Here is a 4,678-nt window from a genome sequence, read left to right as displayed (position 1 = left end):
AATTTTTCTTGTTTCACCAAAAAAAAAAAAAAACGTGCAAGTAACTCTTCTCAATAAGGAAAGTAACATAACTTTGGCTTGTTAAGTGAAACACAGCGAAGTTTTTGGGCAGCAGTTATAAGTGGTTGGTGGTTCTCAAGTAGTTTCTTCTTTGAAGGTGATTGAACAACAGTTACTTTCGCCACCTCATCAAAGGCAGTTGGGGTATCTCTATCTCTAATGCTCCTGATCTAGTGGATAACATGGCAATTTTAACTCCGGCCTCTGAATCCATACTTTCCAAAAACACTATGGGGCTTCCAATTTTCTCACTATTGTCGGGTCTGCAAAGGGTTCACTTGCTGGTATCAGGCGGATTGCCGATCCTGCTACTCCTATTCAATCTGGTTCGGTTAAACAAGTTAAGGGTAATTTTGATTCTTTTTCTCCTCTACCGCCCTTGCCGGCAGACAATTTGGTGGGTTAGTTAAGGGTAATTGTGTTTAGTAGGTTTTTGTTTCTTTTTTATGATTTTTTGGTTGTTTTGCTTTCAATTTGGTTTGGGGTTTTCTAGTTGTTGTGTTGTTTAAGTTTTCTACAGTTTCTTTTCACTCGTCTTTGTATAGTTGTGTTGCTCTGGTTTGTTTTAGGTAAACCTTTGCAGGTTGCCAGACTACAAGTTTCTGGTGCTACCAAGGGCTTCATATTCTTTTTTCTATTTTCTTGTTGTTTCCCCTTTAGTTGTTCAGACACGAGTCTTTTCTAATATCACGCATTTGTTCCTGTCTCTCATGCTTGACTTTTGGATAGTATTGGATGTGTCAGTGCTATCTTTGTACACTCTTATGGTGCTTATTATTTTTATCAAGCATCTCTTCCAACAACAAAAAATATAGCCTTTCAAAAACTCTCTTCTTCTCCAGACAAACCCAGAACTTTCACCCTTGCCTTATTTGGATCCAGGATTTCTCAAATCCTATCAGAAAAAATAAAGAATCTTTAATTCTCGGGCCTCTTCTGCCCCATTCATTCCCCGATATGTTGTGGAGAGTTTTCCCACTTGACTTTGGGATGGGTTTTGCTTCTTCTTGCATTCTAGTAAGGGCCAGTTTGGCATTGCTGTGATGTGAAAATAATCGCTGTCAGATTTGCTGTGAGAGAAAGCAGTTTGGCGTTTGGTAAACTTTTTGTTAAAAGTGTTGTTGGTATGGATTCCCATATAATCAAAAAATGATTGCCGCATAATCATTAAACTCAGCGCCTTTTCGAAACTGATTCCTGCATAATCAGAAAATGAAAGCACCTTATTAGCTGCTTTCCCTTATAGCTTTCTCCCACAACAATTTTTAACAATAAGTGATTTTCTCATAGTTTACCAAACGGGTTGGGTTTCACAAAATTTTGAAAAAATCACTTATCACCTCAAATAAGCAATACCAAACGGGCACTAAGGGCCAGTTTGGCATTGCTGTGCTGTGAAAATAACCGCTATCAGATTTGCTGTGAAAGAAATCAGCTGTGAGGGAAAACAGTTTGGCGTTTGGTAAATTTTTTGTTAAAAGTGTTGTTGGTATTGATTTCCTCATAATTAGAAAATGATTGTGGCATAATCATTAAACCCAGCGCCTCTTCAAAACTGATTCCTGCATAATCAGAAAATAAAAGCACCTCATTAACTGCTTTCCCTTATAGCTTTCTCTCACAACATTTTTTAACAATAAGTGATTTTCTCACAGTTTACCAAACAGGCTGGACTTCTCAAAATTTTTAAAAAATCACTTATCTCCCCAAATAAGCAATGTCAAACGGGCACTAAGATTTTAGTTTCCCCTTAGTTTGATCTAGGGTTTTTCAAATGGCCTTTGGGCCAGATCTGTGTCTCCATCCATTTACTGGATCCTTCTCAAGTTGGAGGCATTTGGTCGTTCTAGGCTCTGTTTTGGCCCGCATCACCCAAACTCTTAAATGCTTTGCTCTATTTTTTTTTTTTTTTTTTTTTTATTTCTGATTATGACTTCTAACAGGCTGATGTTATTGTGGTTTTCTTTTGCTCATTGTTTCTACCTTTTGTGGTTTGAAGCGTACTCTTAGATCTGGGTGGAACCCTTCATGTTTAGGGAATTATGTCTTCTGCAATTCTTGTAATTACTCTTGAAGTTTCTTAATGAATTTTCTAATTTTTGCCAATAAAAAAAAAAGGAAAGTAACATCCTGTAATTGGAAAGATACAAATGGTAAACTCACAAAATAGTAACTCGTGCAAAGGTTTGCAGTGAATTTTATCTTCCTTCATGCACCCTCATGTGGATTTACAGTGCAATTGGTCTGTCATGAAATGGGCTTGTGAACATAAGACACCTAATTGGCCTTTCATCCGCTAGACTCACTTGTTCTTAATCAGCAGGAAGATGAACATAACTCGGTATAATTCATGAGGGCTTGGCAGCAATAATGATTTTTTTATAATAAAAGCGGAGAGGGGTTTCTCACACACACACACACACTACCAAGGTGCCATTAGGATTTGAACATGAGATCACTTGTCTACAAGTCAAAGCCCTTTTTCACCGAGTTAGACCCCACCACTGGCATAACGAACACTACAAGATCAATATGTTAGAGCAAAGCACAAAAAACCTAAAAGTTTACATGTATCCTATCACATCTTCATTTTCTTATTTCTTGAGAGACTATCTCTATTGAAGCCTCTCAAATCATTGGTTGTTTCAGCTACATTTTGCTTCTTGGAACCTTTCCTCCCTCCAAATCCAAACTTGGAATCCTTGATTTCCCTCTTCTTCGGTTTCTTCACCTTCCTACCTTGTCTTGCCTTTCCACCAAATCGATCTACACGAGACACACCTGGCCTCTTATTGCTTGACTTCTCAAATGGCTTCCCATCTTCAAAGGCCAAATCCAACTCACTACCTTTATCACCCTCAGGAAACCCACTTTGCTGCCTCTGCTTCCTCCACTTCTTCACCGATTCCATGTCCTCCTTTTTCTGCTTAGCTCTCTCTTTCAACTTCTAAGCCTGAATCTCCTTGAACAACTTCTTGGCCACCGTAGCCTTCCTTATCTCCCAGCTTCCTCAATCTTCCTCTTCTCTATCAAAAGACGGCCCTTTACTTTCTCTATGTGGGAATCTAACTTCACCATTTTTGCATAGTAGTCTTCAAGCCTAAGAAAAGGAAGCCCCATAGACTGAAGCTTCTCAAAGGCCCTCCTTGCTCCCTCTAGAGTCTGCGTGTAAAAAGCATTCTTAGAAGGCTTAGTCAATTTCACATCTTCCTCATCTCCATATTCTGATTCAGATTCTGGCTCAGACACAACATCTTCTAAATCATCCTGTTCCATTATTTTCCCCATTTAACAATGTGGACTCTTCATTGTGTTCACCCATAGAGTAAATGTTGGTGGAACAACAATTAGTATTATTCTAATAATTAAATTAAACAACAAATAGAATAACAAAATTAAATATGGCAGTAAATTAAAAACTTACTGTTCTTGCAGATAGAGGCTTGCAGAATTGCAATGTCCTTGAAACAAAATTTCGCCCCTACTCAATACTTGTAGTTCTGCAGGCATCTGCTCCACTAGGGTACAACTATCTAAATCAACGTCCTAGCACTAGGGTTTTGATTTCTTGTGAAATCTATGTGTTTTTCTCTCAGGCTATACATGAATGATGATATGAATGTTCTATGTGAATTTGATATGATTGTACAGACCTAGGGCTTGTGTTTAAATAGAGTGGCTAATGCTTGTACAAACCCAATCAGACAAAAACATTATTTGATATTTGAATTTTAAAAATAATTCAAACAATTAATTAATTAATTAACTCGGAATTAATTTAAACCATAGAGTCCAAGAGCCCAAGTCTCAAGGCCCATATAAATTATATATTAATTAACTATTGACCCAATTAATTAGGCATTGACTCAAATGCAACACCCAAAACCCACTCAATTGGGCCACTTGCATAACCCAATCCAAACTATTCTATTTCTAAGAGTAAATCTTACAAAGACCTACAAGGAACGCTAGTTTTCCAATATAGGACTAATTTCAACTCAAACATATTTGCAATGTCTTACAAAACCAACAATAAATCTATTAAAAAGAAACACAATTTCATTTAAGAACAGTGAACATGAGAAAATGCTTCCTATTAGTTCATGTATTTGAAAATATGAAAATATATATAAGAAGGAGATGAAAATTCTTATGATGCACTTCTAACATAAAGGATGGAGAAAGGATAGAACCTAGATAGGCTAGATTTACAAATTTGCTCTTAGAATTTGTTTGTTCAAGTTTGTTATTATTATTTTTTGGTTCGGGCACGGCCCCAAACAGCACAAGCTCATCAAAGTGTCTTTATTTGGTTCTTTGACATTCAATTGTCAATTTTCAGTACAATTTTTTAGTATTTCTCTTTTACTTAATCCTAAATCAATTTAATGACAATCTAATCACACTTTAAATTCATGTAAGCAAGGTATTAAATATCGATATTATCGGTGATATTTTACCGATAATATCGTTTTTTTGAGGTGGAGATATTTTAGCACATATCCACTTAATTATCGTAAATATATCGATATTTTTGTCGATATTATCGCGATAATATCGGGGACGATAATTTCCTTTACGTTCATGTAATATTTGGGCAATATATCGCGATATTATC

The 4,678-nt window shown here is 36.4% G+C and overlaps 1 pseudogene; it reads right to left on the bottom strand.

Moving 5' to 3' along the window:
* Nucleotides 1-2,638: 2,638 nt before the first annotated feature.
* On the bottom strand, nucleotides 2,639-3,382 carry LOC110771796 (putative rRNA-processing protein EBP2 homolog pseudogene; annotated as a pseudogene).
* Between the last annotated feature and the right edge of the window lie 1,296 nt (nucleotides 3,383-4,678).

This window comes from Prunus avium, chromosome 2 (genome assembly GCF_965620075.1).
Source record: "Prunus avium chromosome 2, drPruAviu1.hap1.1, whole genome shotgun sequence".
NCBI lineage: Eukaryota > Viridiplantae > Streptophyta > Magnoliopsida > Rosales > Rosaceae > Prunus > Prunus avium.
Note: the sequence above shows the minus strand (reverse complement) of the source record. Positions and strands in the feature narration are given on the sequence as shown.